Raw genomic sequence first — 18,327 nt, 5'->3', positions numbered from 1 at the left:
TGAGAGTAGAACATGGTAGGAACACTTTAGAAACCCCCAGAAGTTTCTTAAGACATTAAACATATATGTGCTCCATTAGTCAGGAATGCCCCTCCTTGGGCTCTCAGACATGTTTCATTTGTAATAAAAACAAAGCAACTCAAACATCTATTTTCAGGAGAAACACGTGGAATACGGAAAATTACCCAAGAACAATAAAAAGGGTGATGCTGGCCAATCACATATCACTTGTAACACTACTGAGCAGACAGCAACACAGCCATCTTCCATTGCATGACAAGCAGAAGTGCAGGATCACTGGGGCAGTCCAGTCTGCTGAAAGGAATACAAGAAGAAACAGGGTGGGGAGAGAGGAGAAGGAAAGAAGAGAGAAGTAAAACTAGAGAAAGGTGAGGACAGGTCATCTCCTATGATGCAGTCCAGCTACGCAGTGGGCTATCAGTCAGGTGCAAAGGCACAGAGTCCTGAGCCATGCTGCAGCTAGAATGCACCTTGACAGCGTGTGTAACTGCAGTCTCTGTGCCTGGGATTATCTGATGGTAGGACCAAGCAAGTTCTGAACCAAGTGAGGAACAGCCCAGCCCATCTCTCCACTTTCTGACTTCTAGTCTTGTGGCTGGGACAAACACTTGACAGAAACAACTTGCAGAGGAAGGCCTCACACTGACTCGAATCTTAGAGGATAAAGTGCATCATGGTGAGGGAAGCCTAACAGAGTGGCTCGGTAAGGGACCACAGGAGTCAGCAGATGACATGTCTCACATCTTAGTGGATCAGGAGTTCTGCAGCTCCCATCTGCATCAGTGATGCCCTGTATAATGTGTGCTGCGAAGAAGGATGAGAAATGGCCAAGTATTCACGGTGTGAAATGGAGAGAGGGAGGTCTTATGTCTTAAGGACCATAAATATACCTGGCTTCCAACCAAAACCTAAGTCTGACTGCCCAAGCACGAAACCAGCTGTGCACATGAGCACGAGGAACTGGGTGCTACAATTCCAATGTCAGAAAAGTCTATTCTATTTCAAGCAGTCAAACAGGGTTAGGGAGACCTCTGTGAACCGTTACTGCTGCACAAGCATAAGAGCCTGACTTCAGGTGTGCAGCAGCCATGTAAAGGCCGGATGTGGTGGTGCTCGGCTGTAAATCTAGCACTGGGTATGTGTTACCTGGCTTACAACCACCTGCACTCCAGTTCAAGGAGATCTGGTGCCCTCTTCTGGCACTGCATTCGAGTAATGCACTTGCGTATGAGCAGCCAAAACAGACACAAAAGTGCAAATAAATAAATATATTTTTTAAAGTAGAGAACAATTGAAGACACATGGTGTTGCCCTCTACCCATGACATGTATGCAGATGTCTTCAGAATTACTGAGCCACAGGATCTCAAAAGTTTGCAAACATAACTACAGGTTCACAGAGTTGTAAGAAGCAACATAAGAGGTTTCTTGTGCTTTGCTCAGTTTCCTCCAAAAGTCACATTATGGCAAGACATAGTCTATCATCACAATAAAAATACTGAAATTCACACAACCATACACTGGGTTTAGACTTCCGCTGTTTTACCTTCGTTCATTGGAGAATGTTTGCTCATCCATACTTTTGTCAAATGTGTCATGTGACCCCCACCACAGTCCAGGCAAAGAACAGTTACATCACTATACTGGCCCCTTCTCCTCACCTCCGATTAACACACATACTTCTCTCTACCTCTCCTAGGTCTCCATCCACTACCCACCTCAGACCCCAAATGACCACTAATTTGCTTTTTGCCTCCATAGTGAGGTAATTCCAACAAAGTAATACTTGTGGCATCGTACTGCTTGAAGTGTTTAACACTGTCTGAGTCCATTCACCCCAACTGTGAAGCCATCTCTCCCAATGGAGTGCACCAAGTGATTGTTACAGTTCATTCCATTGTCTGGGACATATGCGTTCATTCCAGTACCAAGCAATTTCAAATAAAGCTGTTATGAAAATTCATGAATAAGAAGCCTGGTGAGGCAGAGAGCTACCATATAAAAGGAATCAGAGAATAAGAAGACACACAAACCATCTTCTTACTTCAACTTCTCCACTATGCCTGGTTCAAAACAAAATCACTATAGCTCTGTGCTTGTGAATGGAAAATTTGGTATTTATCTGTTCTTCCTTCCATTGAACTGAAAAACACCTACCCTCTTGCATGTCCTAGGGATATAACAGTAAATAAAACAGACCAAAAAGCCTGTTTGTGTATGAGTCATATATTCAACTGGACTTAATAGATAGTATTCTGTAACTATACATTTTAAAAACTTGGTCAAAACCAAGCATCCCGACACATTCCTAGGCTACACAGCAAAACAAAACATGGGAGGAGGAATGTAGCTCAGTCAGTAAAGTGTTCCCTGTCTCCCTCTCTCCATCATGGTTTGTCTCTATCTCTGTCTCTGTGTCTTTCTGTCTCTGTCTTTGTCTCTCTATCTTTGTTTCTCTATCTTTGTCTCTATCTTTCTCCCTCTCTAGCTCTCTCTTTCTCGTGTGTGTGTGTGTGTGTGTGTGTGTGTGTGTGTGTGTGTGTGTGTGTGTGCATGCGTGTATAGACTAGAGACTACGGGTCATCCATCATCATAAGCTGTTCATGTTATACATACACACACAAAACTTTAGAAAGTAGTTAAGAGTGTTGCTGCTAATTTCAGATATATGAAAAAAAATCTTAAGTTTTCTCAGGCAACAATATTCATGAGTTAGAGAAATGGAGGAGGAGGAAAAGATCCTATTCATAACAGGAATCTATACTATACAATGCTTGGCAACAGCCCTGTGAGAAATGAAAATGAATAAGATTATGAAAATAAACCCAAAGTTAAAAGAATCACATAGATCACATTTGAATGGGAAATATCAATAATGTAAAAGAAAATTACATCTTATAAGATTTTTTAAATTATGCATATAAGGGGCCGAGGGGTTAAATCTGTATTAGTGCAGTCCCTACAGAGAGGGCCATAGATACTCTGGACCTGGAGCTGTGGTGGTTGTAAGTGACCTGACTGGGGTGCTGGCAACTGATTTCCAGCATCTGCCTGGCTGCTTATATCTGTAACTCCAGTGCCAGGGGATCGAACACCTTCCTGACCTCTGAAGGCGCAAAGCACCACATGATACACATCCATGCATGTAGGAAAAATATTTCTAGTGATTAAATAGTAAAAAATAAATCTAAAACAATATTTTAAAGCCCAAGGTAGCCCAGGCATAGTGGGGCAGGCCTCCAGTGGCAGCACTATAAACCCTAAGGCGGAGGGTTGAGATTTCATGGCAGACTGAGCTACACAGGAAGATCTTCTCTAAAAAATAAAAAATCAATGGCAGTGGGGAGGAAACCTAATAGCATTTAAAACTTTGAAAATTTTATTCTCAGCTGTACGTGGCAGAAACTTGCAGGCAAATAGATCTCAAAAACAAAGCATAATTTTAGAAAGATGAGGTTGGAGCTGTGCATAGAGCTCAGAAGCATTTGGCTAGTAAGCGACTATGCTAGGTTCAATCCCTTGTTTATATTATATTCTCTTGGTTTTGTTGTACTAGATTATAAACTGAGAGCAAAGAAGAATATTTTACCTCCTTGTCTGTTAACACAAAGTATATGACTTGATAAACAAAAGATACTGACTTTTTAAAATAAGTCAATAAAGAAATTATCAGTCCATTCATATACTACTTAAGATTAGGGCAAACAATGGGAATGACTTGGATAGATAGACAGACAGACAGACAGATCAATAGATAGATATTGTAATGATAATGAAAAAAATACCGCAAAGGAAACAGGAAAAAAGAGCATTGTGAGCAGGAACCAGGAGAAAATATACACAAGGAACTGAGCCAAAGGGTTGACCAGGCAATTCATTAAAGAAGAAACTATCTTAGACTACCCCGTAGTAATCAGAAGCATGTAAACTAAATATAATTACAAATAAATAATTATAATATAATTGTATAATAGATGTCTAAATCTTGTGGGTTTAGATCATGACAAAGTTGACAAGTGCTGACAAGGCCATTACACAATGGCTACTTTAGTACACTGCTGGTGGCCAAAACCAAAGACAGCCACTTCAGGAGACAGTCGGGTATCACTTCATAACAATAAAGTGATAAACACTGTGCACAACAGAAACCACTCTCCTGAGTATAATTTTGCCAAAAGAAGTACCAAACTTTTTGGTCTTACAACCCTAGATGGTAAAACACTTGAAGACCTTCATGTGCTTTTTAAATATGGTTTCTGACTATTGATATTTATCATATGAAAGGTTAAAATAGATTTTAAGGCATAAGACAGAGTGCATCTTCCACTAGCCATCAAAGTACATTTTTTAAAAACTTTTGTTATAAAAGATTTTCAAATTAAAGAACAAACAAACAACAACAAAACCAAAAATAAAATAAAAGTCATCATGCACTGAGACTGGCGAGACCTAACATCTACCCATCTCAGTGACTTGCTATACAGTTAGGACAGCCAAAGCTCACCAGAGTCCAGGGTAGGTCTGAGATGAGTGGAGCTGACACCAACCCACAAAGATGGCCCCTGACCTCACTTCTTCCAACACATCTGTACTAAGGCAGCAAGGAAAACAGAAAACCTTGGTGTTTGAGTATATTGAAATCAAGAGAGGGAACTATTAAAAAAAAAAAAGAAAAACAACAACAACAACAAAAACACATCTGCACATCTGCAAGCTGTCTGAAACCTTTATCCTTGCATTTCAGAGCAGAAGCAGGAGGGGCTTATAAGTTCAAGACTAGCCTAACATACACACAGAGATCCTGTCTCTGAAAAACTCTACCAAGTTCTAGGCTGTGTCTTGGCAGTAGTAGAGCACCTGCGTGATATGTACAAGGCTCTCCTCCTTCCCAGCCCTAGAACCACACGCATATAGAGATATCTCAAGAGTCATGCGATAGACATCTTTGTCAATATCACTGGTGCTCCACCAGTAGAAATCTACTGCTTGGCACACACTGGGCGCTCTCTGCAGTCGTCTTCAGGTTGCAAGGCAAGTGAGCAGGGTGCTGTACCTGCTGGGTAAAGGCAAGAGATTATATGCCAAACATCTTACACCACACAGGACAGCACCCACATTTCCCTTGCTTACAAGATATCTACTATCAATCAACCAACATTCCTTTTCCTGTTATTGCCCCACCACTACTCCCTGGAACCCTGTATATGCTAGACAGGTTTCTCACACTATGCTACCCCAACCCACATACAACTTCCAGGCTAAAATTCAAAGGCCTGGTGCTAAGGAACTGCTCTGCTGTCTGCATCTAGAAACAGGCAAACCTAAGTAACTTTTCTCTGTCATAAACAAGGGACCCCAGGTTGCCCCAGCTCCTGATCTAGACTTCTGAAGACCGATGCTCTGCCAATTCCACTAACGGAGCTGTCCCACTGGACATTGTACTCTCTGTATGAAGCTCCAACCACAGAGAAAATTCTAGAAAAATCTTTGGATCCACCTAGCTCACGCCCAACCCCAATGGAGAGGGAACGTGACAACCGACAATTGACAGACACATCATGGCCTCATTCAAAGGGCTAGAAATAAAGAGATGTGCAGGTCACCAAATACCTCTAATGGTCATTGCTACTCAAAGAACTAAAGGGACCAGCTTCATGCTAGAGGTATACAGTCACTGCCACTGGGAAGACTGGGGAGAACTTTAGGGGTGCAGCATTTCAGCAGGACCCTACAACTCCATGAGTTTGTGCCTGTTGAGAAACTGGGGCTAAAATTCATTGGACACTCCTCCACTTTCATGGTGGAATATGTACCATGACCAATGGGACTTACAATGTGTAGAGTTCAATGAAAGCAACACTGTGTGACTGTGAAGGCCACAAAGGGCAGATATGCAGATGTATGGAAAAGTGGAGTCAAGGTTTCATATACCAGCGGGTAGCCTCTAATTGGCTGTGTGGTTGAGGCTAGCCTTGAAGTCCTGGTTCTCCTGCCTCCACCCCCTGAGTTTTGAGATTACAGACATTCACCAGAAATCCAATGGTGATCTTATATATACCTATTTTAGAACAACAAATCCTTAGTCACTGGACCTCTGAGAAGGCTACTGGGAGAGCTGAGTCTAGAATAAACAAAGGTTCAGGAGCCTCTGAGCCAGGCTTTTTGGGAACCCAAGAGCAGCAGAGGAACAACATTAAAAATGTACAAAGTGACAGTAGACATAAAGTTGGAAAAGCCAAACCATCAGGTAGGAAGCACAACTGGAGACAGGAAAGTCAGTGTGTCTAGAAAGTCTACTCTCAGAACCCAGTGAAGCTTCTGGCTTCAGGCCCCTCTGAGCAGCCTTTTCGTTGTCATCTCACACTGTGACCCTTCAACACCATTTCTCACGCTGTGGAGACCCCCAACCATAACTTTATTTTTGTTGCTACCCACCAATATCCATTCAAATGGCTTCTGTACACTTGATACAGGTACCTGGTGTCTGTCTTGTACTGAAAAATGAAGACATGGCCTATACCACCAAAGAAGGGACTGAAAACTTATCAAACGTCTCAAGAATGAGGTTCTAGATCTGTGGAGGACTAGCTAACAAAATGGTGACCCCAGTACCACTGAGGGAAAGAAAATTCTCTCTGTCCTCATGATGCCCAATTCCCAGGACTGATGAAGGCACTCAAGGAGCTTGAAGCCAATCCCACACTCTTTCTAGGGCACATGTATAAACCTTGATACCCCCAAATCAGTGCACAAGTTCCTGTTTGGAACCCAGCCTGTCCACTCAGTATAATTAGCACCGGGGTCATTGTGCTCTTACCCACAATTATGTACACCTTATTCTGGTTGGCTGTTTGCTGAGGGGAGTCTAGCCCCAAATTCAAGATCCTCCTGACTCAGGTCCTGGAGCACTGAGATTAAAAGGCTTGTGTCACCATGTAGGGTATAATTAGGAGAGCATTTTTTTTCTATTGGACATGATGTGGTATTTTGGATTCCTTTCCTTTCCGTAGGCTAGTGTTGTTCAGGTACAACCCATTACTGAGGTCCAGGAACAAGAATAAAGGGACACTGGGGCAGAGCTCCCTGGACCCTGCTACAGAAAAATTAGGTCCCTACCTTTAAAGCAAAGATACTTCTGGTTCAGTATTCTTAGGTCAAACGAAACAAAACAAAAAGGTCACAGAGTGGCGTTCTTATCTGGTTGAACCCTGCTATTCTTTCTGACCTGTAGCCACAGTCCCCTCACTTGGAAGTGAGGATATCTAACCTAAACAGTTGTAGTGTTGATTCAAAACAAGATGCATGTCAGACATGGTGGCACATAAGTGTAACTCCAAGTCTCAGGTGGGAGAGGCAAGAGAATCAGGAATCTAAGCCTAGGTCTCAGGAAGCAGAGGCAGGAGGATCAAGAGTTCAAGGCCAGCTTTGAACACATAGCAAATTTGAGACTCTATCTTTTAAAAAAAGAAAGCAAGCAAAGAAGGATGGAAGGCATACGATGGGCACAAAATACACCCAGGGAGTAGTACTTGATCTAAGATGGACACATTCCTGGACCAGAGACATCTTTTGCGATTATGAGTCATTATATGGACTGATTGAATGGGTTTAGAGAACTCATTTTCAGAAAGCGACAGAAAGTTAGAAGTGGGGCAGCCTCCAGGTCTAAATGAATTATGCCGCATGTTTTTAGATGGTGACTGTGGAGTCACAGAAGCCTGGGAGCAAACCCTAGCTGCCAATTATTCACTGTATGACTTCACCTCTACCAGCTTCCCCCATCTCTCTCACTTCAAAGCAGGAAAACCTAAGGGCATTCACAGTCTAGTTTCAAAACCTCCATGCTATAAGATGCAATTATCTACCATGCACAGGGCTTTGCGTTTCAACTCAGCAAAGCAAAAACAATTGACATTTACAGTCTCAGGCATCTCCTGCAGTGTTTTGGACACAAACCTCAAGGATAAGGTGTGCTACTGGATACTTTTCTCTACAAAAGGACACTAGACAATAAAAATTTTATGCCCAAAGGGAGACTAAAATCATGAGCCACTCTTTATCCCTGTCATTGTTTGCTTTCTTCCCTCCTTAGCAGTCCATGACATAGATCTGACATTTATGCTGGGTTTCTTCCTCTACCACATTGTCATCGCAGAGATACAAGTGTTGGCTGTCTTCACCCTCTGTAGCATCAGTTCTTAGAACCCAGAACCCAGACTGGCCATCTCTCTGTAGCTCACTGAAAGATTCTTGTACCAACACCAACAGAATTGCCTTAAGAAAACCATTTCTGCATTCATTCATTCATTCATTCATTCATTCATTTATCATAATGACCTGGGCAAGGAGTTCTCTTTCCCAGTGTTCCTTATATGTGACATAAACCTTGCTAGAAGTCAGTGCTAAGGCCAAGTTTGGTTTGCCTAAGCCTATGTTTCTCACTAGTTGGGTTTGCCTTCATTTTTAGAAAGCTCAAAGCATAATGCTGCTTTGAATCAACTACAATTGCAGTGTTTTCTTGAAGCCATTTTTCCCCTCCTGATGTGGAGACCGGACATAATAAATGAAAGAAGACTCTGCTGGTGCATGCTTAATATGCTATTCTGAATCACCGATTGTATTTATCATAAGAAGACACTACTCAGACTTGAATGTGCCTGCAAATTCCTGGGGATCTGATTACTATGCTAAATAGATCATTGAATCTGACAGAGTAACTCAGGAGCTACTGCATTTCGAACCTTACACCCCAGGTGATGACACTTAGGCCTGGTCTATAAATTGAGTTGCACAAGGTGAAAGAAACGTGTTCCCTTGATTCAGCACAATTTCTGTGTCCACCTCCTCCACAAAATATGACCAGAGTCTCTAGAAGTGTAGGGACAGACACCAAAAGCACATAAGATGCTGTTAAGAAGTACAAGTCACCCCCACCCTAATTTCCCTTTGTCTCTCTACTAACCCTCTGAGTTCCCGATGAAAGTGGCCAGAGAGTCTCCTGGGAAGCTCTCCAGATGCTTTTGCTGCAGGTGGCCTCAAGGCCAATTTTCAAAATGACTGCTTTTTCCAAGGTTTTTCCCAAGGTACACTGCTGGGGACAGCTGTTATCACTAATACTTGGCTAGGATTTTATCATCCTAGTGTTTTCATACCAGCCCTAAGAAGGTCCCATCCCTCATCTTCAATTCAGAGTTGGTTCAGTTCCAGTAAATCTTAGACCCTCACCCCTAGGCCCAGAGGAGCCAGGTCTCCCTATTCCTACCCCAACGCCACACCTCAGGCCAGTCAGGTAGAGACAAAGTCGCTCATGCACAGAACGACCCCCAGGCACCAGGGCAGGGTCCCCGGGTGCCCCAGCCCTCACCTTACCTGTCTGGACCAGGATGGCCAAGGAGAAAACGAGGTAAAGGAGGAGAGCAGTGAGCTAGCCACCATGGCTGGGAGCAAGTACAGGGCCCCAGAGGAGGACAGCTATCCCAGGAGGGCCTGAGAGGTGTGCGGGGAGGAAGGGCCGGAGAGGAGGAGCCTATCACAGCTGCAGGACCCCACCAACAGCTAGAACCACTTGAGCAGCTTGGCCGCAGTCTGGGGGTGGGACATGGGGGGCGGAGGCGGGGCTAACAGACACCCTTGGGTCGCCTGATCCGGATTGGGTGGTGTGTCTACTTGTTGCCCACAGTACCCTCCCCATCCTGCGTCACTATGGGAATGTCAGAAGCAGCCTGCGAGTATCAGAAGCCAGGGGGTGAGAAACAGCAGTGGAGAAGGTGCTCAGAAATGGCCACCTGTGATACCACCACACCCTGGCCCAGAGCTTTCGACCTGGCCGCACCTTCCTCCTCTACTTCAGTTCTCCCAGCTGCGAGGACCCCAGCACCTTAGCAGCGCTTTCTACTCCAGGTTGAAAGCTGCAACAAAATCCCTGCCTCAGACTAAAAGAACTGGTCTGTTTGTGTAGCTGCTGGGAACCAGGTGGAAGCTGAGTGTCTCGCGCTATCGTCTCGCCAGCAAGAACACTCACGGACACATGAATCCTTCTGTAGCAAAATGTTTATGGTATCTTAAAGAGAGGGGACTCGGGGCGCCATCATGGCGCGGCTTATATACACCCTAGCGCGGCACATCCACTCCTGATTGGTCGCTTACCCATGATCTCATAGGCACGCCCCGGAGTCGGCAAAGACCTGGCAGGAAGACACTCTTGCACATGTGCACACAGTTAACTTCCTGAAAGGAAGTCGGGCTGGCATGGCGGAAGCCAGCGCCATCTTGTAATGGCAAATGTTATCTCGGCTTTCCACGTGGGGTGCAGTGGAAGCCAGCGCCATCATGTGGTGACGAATGTTATTGTGGCTCTCTACAGCTGAGGATCAGGGCAGGCAACAGGGAGGGTGAGCTCAGTCCAGAGTAAAAGCTGTAGGGAACAGTTCCCGAGGCTTGAGTTAGGGATGGCCTTAGTGAAGGGAAAGTTCACAGCTGCTCAATCTACTGAGACTAACAAATGCGCTGCAGCCTTTCCCCAACAATCTCTCTCTCTTTGCAAATGGGGTCTACCTCCCTGGCGGTGAGAATGCAGATACTCTCTGCTGTGACAACCAAAAACCTACTGCAGCCTGGAATTGAAAGCTCCCAATATGAGCAGGGCTGCAGGACAAAGAAACACTGCTCAGGGTGGCAGCATGGAACCTGTCTATACTACCATGCTGCATAAGCTGACCTGGGGCCACTTCAGAGCACCTCTCCTATTCCTATGCCTATGGGGCCTATACAACACATATACATATGCACAGGCAGGCAGGCAGGCAGGCATGCACAGACACACACACAAACACAGACACAGACACACACACACACACACACACACACACACACACACCCTAATGAAAACAATACTAAAAAGAAGAGAAATTTTCTGAGCCTTTAACAAAATCCTAATTCCCTGACTCAGCAAACCAAATCCTATATGCTTAAAGGGGAAGTTAAAATTTATTGAGAAGGGTGCTCTCTGTTCAGAAAATAAGGTTCAAACAGCATCTGTGTTCAAACTACACTGCGGGGGAACTCAAGTCCATCCACTACCAGAAGCCACGCATTTCCTACCTTGAGCTGGTACTACAGCTCAGCCCCATGTCAACAGCTGCCCAGAGTAAGCCCACAGCTGCTGGATAAACCTCCGGGAGAACAGTGTTTCCTCTGAACATAAATAATAACAATTACGTGTTTCTATGGTTCACACAGCTCACCAAACATTCTTTCTTAAGGGCTAGGCTTTCCCACACATGAACGTGTACACATGAACACACATAAATTTTTTTAAATAAAATTTAAAAGTATTTTTCTCCTCTAAGACTTAAAAGCTTCCAGTTGGACAATCTCCCCCTGAATGTCTTTTTCATAAACATTCTAGCATTTAGATGTCAGCATTGACTACATTTGGCAGCTGATTAAATAGCACAGATCATGTCCCTCCTGGGTTATGCTGTTACCCTCAGTTCCCAGTGACTGGCTCCATTTCAGGCCTTTCTGAGCTCTTAAACAGCCACGCACAACCTTTGACACCGTGACACATTATCATCTCCAAAGTTCATGCTTCAAGGACCATGACCGATTGCAAAAGAAAACTCTCTGAAGGTTTTAGGTCAGTTTACAGTTTCGTGCTGGGCCATAGCCCGCTCCTCAGGTTTCAGACAACTGTACATACAACCACTTTCCAATAACTGTGTGCTCTTCCTGGGCCAGGAAAATACAACCCGCAACAAAAGGCCACTCAAAAACACATCTGTAACACAAAATCCCTTTGAGGAAATTTTTGATTCGTGCCTTTAAATCTCTTTAGATAGAAAGAACTCACACTGAATATTATAGGAGATTGTTAGACGAATTTGAAAGTTCTAGAACGTTGAAAAGAAATCCATGCCTTTGGCTTTAAAAAAAAAACAAATGCTCATCAAACGTCATCAAGCAGAAAAGGAGCCAGGAGGCAAAAGCTTTTTAATGAGACTTTCTGTTTTCAGTTTCTCTGTTTTCCAGCCCAGCTGTTCACCCCACCATCCTCCAGTTTGCTATGTTTTAAATCCTCTAAAGATTAGTAATGATGGTCTTAATTGTCTTCTGAGGAATAGACTAATGCAGACACTCAAAACATAACATACACTAACAACAAATCCTGGCGATACGTTTATAAATGAAAATCAGAGACTTGAGGGTGAAATAAGTTGCCTTAGCATGGCCAAGATTCAAACTTGACAACAACGGTCCTACCCTAACTATTACTCTATACTCTGTTAAACACAAAGTGTTTTCTTCCCTCCTGAACTATTTCTCTAAACAACTCCTGAACCTGCAGAAAATGTCCCAGCAGAACCAGAAGGTCCTCTCTGCTAGGTTAATGTTTTTGTCAATACACGGACAGAAAAACTGTGAAGTTGAAATGCTGTGGAGAGAGGTGTGACCTCTGACACGTCCTCCTGGCAGAGATCATTGAGCAGGGAGAGCGGGAGATAGGTGTAGGGGAGGATGAATCTAGGACCAGTTTCCCAGTCCATCAGGATGGATGAAAAGTTGTTCCCTCTGGGCATTCCCCTGCCTTCTTCCTGCTACCTTTAGTGCTAGTGAGTCACAGAACCAGGTTAAGGTGGTTCAGGGGAGGTGAAGGCCACAGCTGTGGGGACAAGAACCAGAACTAATAGCAGACACAGGTGTCTATACCATGTTCTCTCCCTAAGGCTCTTCAGCATGTTTGCCTAAGCCTGCACAGCTAACTACCACAGTCAAAGCTAAATGGCTATACCCTCCATCCTGCAATGCCTATGAAGCCTCGAAATGGCTCACCTTCTCTGAACTTGCAACCCGAAATTTTTCATTACACTTGGGAGGAGAGCTGGCTGTATAATCCAGGCTGGCCTACAATTCTCTATATGGCCTAGGCTACTCTTGAACCTAGAAAATCTTTCTGTCTCAGTCTGCCCCAGCCTGTCCCAGCCTGCCCGGACAGGAATGGGCCCAGGTGAATGACCATGTCTAGTTTGTCAACTCTGCTATATTTTCTTTAAACAAAACCTCAAATGCCCAGTTTTTCAATGCACTTGCCTTGAGCTTTAGAACTCACGTGGTCATCCAGTCCTACCACATACCTCCCTCCACTCAGGGGTGGCATGTACCAGACTCGGGGTAATTAGGAAGGATTTCTCCTTCCAAAGGAGCGAGGGGAACATCTGGCTGTGAAAGCATTGACCGTGCCTCTGGATAGGACTGGGTGTTTCTGTTCCCAAGGTCTTTCCTGCCTGGAGTTAGGAAAGCTGCATCTGCCTGTGGAGGAGCTGGGGTTCTGGTGCCCACTGGATCCAAAAGCAATGCTACGTCCTTGAAATCCAGGACCCCTACATCTCCCACAGGTGGCCCCTGTTTGATTTGATGGACCAAAGAAGCCGATTCTGTTTCCCGGTAGGATGGCCAGTTACCAGGTGCTGGGTGTGGCAAAGGAGAAGCGTGATCAGAATCTGGAGACGTGGTGCCAATATCCACAAAGCTCGAATTAGCCTTTGATTTGAAAGACACATCAATACATCCATTCTCCTGTGGCCTTCTAGGGCCTCCCCTGGTTCAATTGGTGGGTATTCTACATCCTCTCCATTCTCATTGTGATAATTGCAACTGTCCTCAGTACAGATCTCCAGGGCTGCAGCATGGTTGGAGGAGTGCTCCAGCACTGAGGAACAGGCTGTGGAATGGTCACCTCTGACCGTGGCTGGCCAGACATTGTCCAGCGCCAGCCTGCTGCTGATGTGAAAAGCCCACGCCCCAGGAATCCCCAGGTTGCTTAGTCTAAGAACAGAGGAAGGAGTGGATTGTAACCAGTCCATTCATCCTCCTTCAGAATTCATATTGAAATCAAAAGATTTTAACGATCAAAGCCAAACTTTCCATGCTATGTCAAACAGAAGCAAAGCATCTAAGTAACTGAGATAAATACCATACAGGAACTTTGTTAAAAGCTGCCTTTTGTCTGGCATTGTGTATGGAACACTAAGCCATCAGGTTATATGTCTGCTCCAGAAGCCCAAATCAAATATTCTGTCAAAATCCTGGCTGTCTTGAGAGCAAACATGGAATGCAAGAATATTTTATGCGTTCTCGACATGAATGAAAATTTAAATCGGACTCAAGCTTACTTAAGCTTAAAATTCCTAAAACACTTAAATAGTACTGATTTCTACAAGCCGTGCCTACACAAGTGCTTATCAGTCTTCACTGTGCTCTGCAAGATAGGGGTGGTAGCTGTGCTAGATCTTAGTGAGGAAAAAGTTGGTTTTGAGGGGTTAGCTAATCTTCAGATCATACAGCCCAAAGTTGGCAAAGCCACGGCAAGAATTTCATGCTAAGAAGAAACTTTGTCTTCCAAACATCTCTGTGTACTCTGATTCACATAGACTAATGTATTAATGACAGAGAATGATAGATCTATCAGTACTTTTTAATGACCAAGTCTAAAACAATTTTTGAGCAAAAGTTCAACATGGGTAAGATACAAATGTATTAATCAAAATGAGGCTCAGTATTTGGGAACAGATCTTCATTTTCTCCGTAGAGTAGACCATGAACCCCTGTTAGTTCCCAAGAATCTCTTTTCTCAGAGGAATTTCACCAGATAGACCCAGCTATCCTGAACCTCGAGATCTTCTGCTGGGATGTGGCACTACTCTTGCCAGCTTAGTCACCTACTATCTCAGTGTCAATGGTACGCTTGCTGTGAAGAGGACAGCCATGTGTAGGATGATTCCTAACGCTAAGAGAAAGCTCGGGTTAGGAAGGCTCTGGAAGGCTGTAGGAACACCCATTCAGAGCCTGCCCCACATGTGGCCCATATATATACACCAACCAAACTAGATAAGATGGATGAAACAAAGAAGTGCAGGCTGACAGGAACTGGATGTAGATCTCTCCTGAGAGACACAGCCAGAATATGGCAAATGCATAGGTGAATGCCAGCAGCAAACCACTGAACCGAGAATGGGACCACCCCATTGAAGAAATCAGAGAAAGGACTGATAGAGCTTGAAGGGGCTTGAGACCCCCTATGAGCAACAATGCCAACCAACCAGAGCTTCAGGTGACTAAGTCACTACCCAAAGACTGACCCTGGGCTCCAACTGCATAGGTAACATTGAAGAGCCTAGTAAGGGCACCAGTGGAAGGGGAAGCCCTTCATCCTGCCAAGACTGAACCTCCAGTGAATGTGATTGTTGGGGGGAGGGTGGTAATGGGGGGAGGATGGGGAGGGGAACACCCATATAGAGTGGGAGGGGAAAGGTGTTAGGGGGATGTTGGCCTGGAAACCAGGAAAGGTAATAACAATTGAAATGTAAATAAACAATACCCAATTTAATAAAGATGGAGAAAAAAAATGACTCTGGAAACTGGGACCTAGCCAATGATATCAATCCTGTGTTTGCACGAAATACCAAACCTCAAATTATCCCAGACTATGTAATTTCCTCAAAAGTCAACAATCAAGAATAAGAGGGAATGGCTAAAAAGAAGTATTAAGATCCACTGAATCATATAACGAGATCTTTGTTCACTGGGGCAAGTATTCATCATTCTAGTCTACGTTTCTACTGCAATAATGAAGAGAGTTGAGGTTTTCTTCAGTTCTCTATCTCTCTCTCATTCTGTGCACTGTCCACTAGCCACTACCTGTACCCAAGTGTATTCACGATACTCTGCTGTACTGGCTGGATTTCGTCACCATGATACAGACCTGAGAAGAGATTGCCTCAATCACACATGCCTGAAGGCAAGTCTGGGGGAGGGGCGCTTTCTTGGTTAATGATTGGTGGGAGGAAGAGCAGTTCACTATGGGTGATACCACCCTAGGGTACCATCTCTGGTTGTGTAAGAAATCAGGCTGAGTAAGACAGAGGAACCAAGCCAATAATAATGTTCCTCCATGGCTTCTGCTCCAGTTCCTACCTCCTTCTAGGTTCCTGTCTTGCTTTAGTTCCTGCCTTGGCTCCCCTAATGCACTGTGTGACCCAGGACAGTAAACCAAATAAACCCTCTCCTCCCCAGTCAGGTCAGTGTTCGTCCCCTCTGTGATTTGTTATATTCAATTGCTAAGGTTTCTCTTCATTTTTTGAGACACAGCCTCATGTAGCTGATGATAACCTTGAGCTTCTCTTCCTCCTGCCTGCACCTCCCAAACACTGGGATACCAGGTGTGATACTAAACCCTGTTTGTGTGGCACCAAGGTCAAAACTCTGGGCTTTGTGTCTGTAAGGCCATGTCTACCAGCAGAGCTTCAACTCTTGCCCTCAGTTGGTGCTTATAGAAATTAGGGTTGCAAATAAAACACACCACAGAAGACAAAACTCCAGGCTGAAAAAATGACTTAGCAGGGAAAGCCACTTACCTACAAGAGCTTAGAGCTATACCCAGAATCCACGTGGTAGGGGGAGAGCACAAACTCTGACAACCTGGATTCCAACCCAGACACCTCCCCGACAGCTGTGTCCAACCCCCAACTCCCACACAGTAAGGTAATTATAAAAACTGAAACCAATCAGTAAGAAGAGACCCTGGAGCCCCAGCCCATCCCACAGCAGGGTATTGCAGCTGGGAAACCTCTGGAGTTTGGAAGTGGACAGCTTCAAAGCTTCAAAGAGAAGGAAAATACAAATCATGCAAGCGTGGAGCTAAATAAATGCCTTCTAATGAGACATAAATCAATATCCTGGCGTTTGCCACAGTGCCTGGTGGGAATCTAAACAGTTAATTTACCCTCCACACTGAGGTCGTTTATGAATGCTCACAGATAGAATTTGTCTCCTAGAAAGAAAAACTGTATCACAAAACAGAACAGCCATGCTGGCCTGCCTGGGACTAATCCCTTCCCAGGAACTACTCTCTTCCCTACCTGAATATACATATGTTTCAGAAGAGGCCTGCAAACATGAATAATGTATTACCTCTGTTGGATGAAGAGATTCCAGGACTAGGAAAATGTTCTTCTCCTTGGAGGGGTACAGCAAAGCATCCAGAGGGAGCTAGGACCATGATCCTGAGCTACTTTAGTTTACAAATGTTGTCCTCAATGCTGGGCATGTGTGATGCAATATTTCAACCCTTAAGACAACGATACTGACAGAACCTGGAGGAAAGAAGACTAGGAGACATTGTTAAGTATGCAAACACTGAATGGGAGGCAAAGCCCACGCTGAAAGGGGAGGTAGCAGAGTTGTCACTCAGAGTAGTGGTAGGATAATTCTGACTTGCATTTTATGTTATTCCATGGTCTGTAGTTTGTCTCATTTTATTAAGCGTGAGGCACACCAAATTTGTCAATCACTCTGGTCATGTCTCACGCTGCTCCTTTCTGGCACACGCCTGTGTCTTAAAAATTGTAGTATTTCAAGCACTCAGCCCTCCTTCCAAGGGGCTCTAGGTACTACCTGGGGAGAGAGAGTCTTTAAGCTAGAGGGTAAGAGGTTAGAGGAGAAAGGGTAGAGGCCAACTGCTAAGTCTGTTCTAGAGTCTAGACTACACAGACTAGGGTGAGATGGAGACCTAGACCCGGTACGGATCACAGAACAGGAGGGCACACTTGTATGTAGAACCCTTGGAAATAAGGCTGAGTGCTTGAAATACTATGATTTTTAAAGGCAGAGCCCCTGGACACCAACAGAATCTGGGAAGGACCAAGAATGACAGAGTATTAGAATGAGAATTGGTACCTGCATAGCCATAAGAAGCTGCTGTGCGTGTGCGTGTGCATGTGTCTGTGCCTGTGTGTGTGGAAAAAGCATGTGAGGAGAAAGTTGTGTTTCCCTACTGGAGCCATAAAGGCCTTCATACATGTGCTCACACACACATGCATGCACATCCACGCACACGCACGCTCGCATGCACACACACATACACACACACACACACACACACACACACACACACACACACACACAAACACTGTCATCCATTCACTCTGGTTCTTCACTGTCTCCTTTGATGCTTTCCAGAAATATCAAAATTGCAGGAGAGGGGCAGAGTGAGCTGTAACCGGAGTGACTGATAAAATGACCCAAAATACAAACAACCAGGTAACATGAAATCCAAGTAAGAAACACCCTATCTACTCTGCATAAGAGATCACCCCTGTATCCATACTTCAGAGCTGTATTGACTATGGCTCGGCCATTTGACTCTGACATAAGCACCTTTCATAATTTCGGTAAGACTATTGGTAAAACTGGGAAGATAATTATACTTACCACCTATAAGTTGAGAGGGTTTTAATTAAGATAATATCTG

At 44.5% G+C, this 18,327-nt stretch overlaps 1 long non-coding RNA gene and 1 pseudogene across 1 annotated transcript in view; both read right to left on the bottom strand.

Moving 5' to 3' along the window:
* The window catches only part of LOC134486044 (uncharacterized), a 57,680-nt gene extending 40,565 nt beyond the window's left edge, over positions 1-17,115 (bottom strand). Inside the window, exon 1 of the long non-coding RNA XR_010064716.1 lies at positions 16,989-17,115. This is a non-coding gene — a long non-coding RNA (uncharacterized LOC134486044). The remainder of the gene's footprint in view (positions 1-16,988) is intronic.
* Positions 208-16,992, bottom strand: LOC134486037 (nidogen-2-like; annotated as a pseudogene).
* Positions 17,116-18,327: the final 1,212 nt, after the last annotated feature.

The sequence above is a fragment of the Rattus norvegicus genome, chromosome 3, assembly GCF_036323735.1.
Source record: "Rattus norvegicus strain BN/NHsdMcwi chromosome 3, GRCr8, whole genome shotgun sequence".
Taxonomy (NCBI): Eukaryota; Metazoa; Chordata; class Mammalia; order Rodentia; family Muridae; genus Rattus; species Rattus norvegicus.
This window is presented reverse-complemented; position numbering and strand designations above follow the sequence as displayed.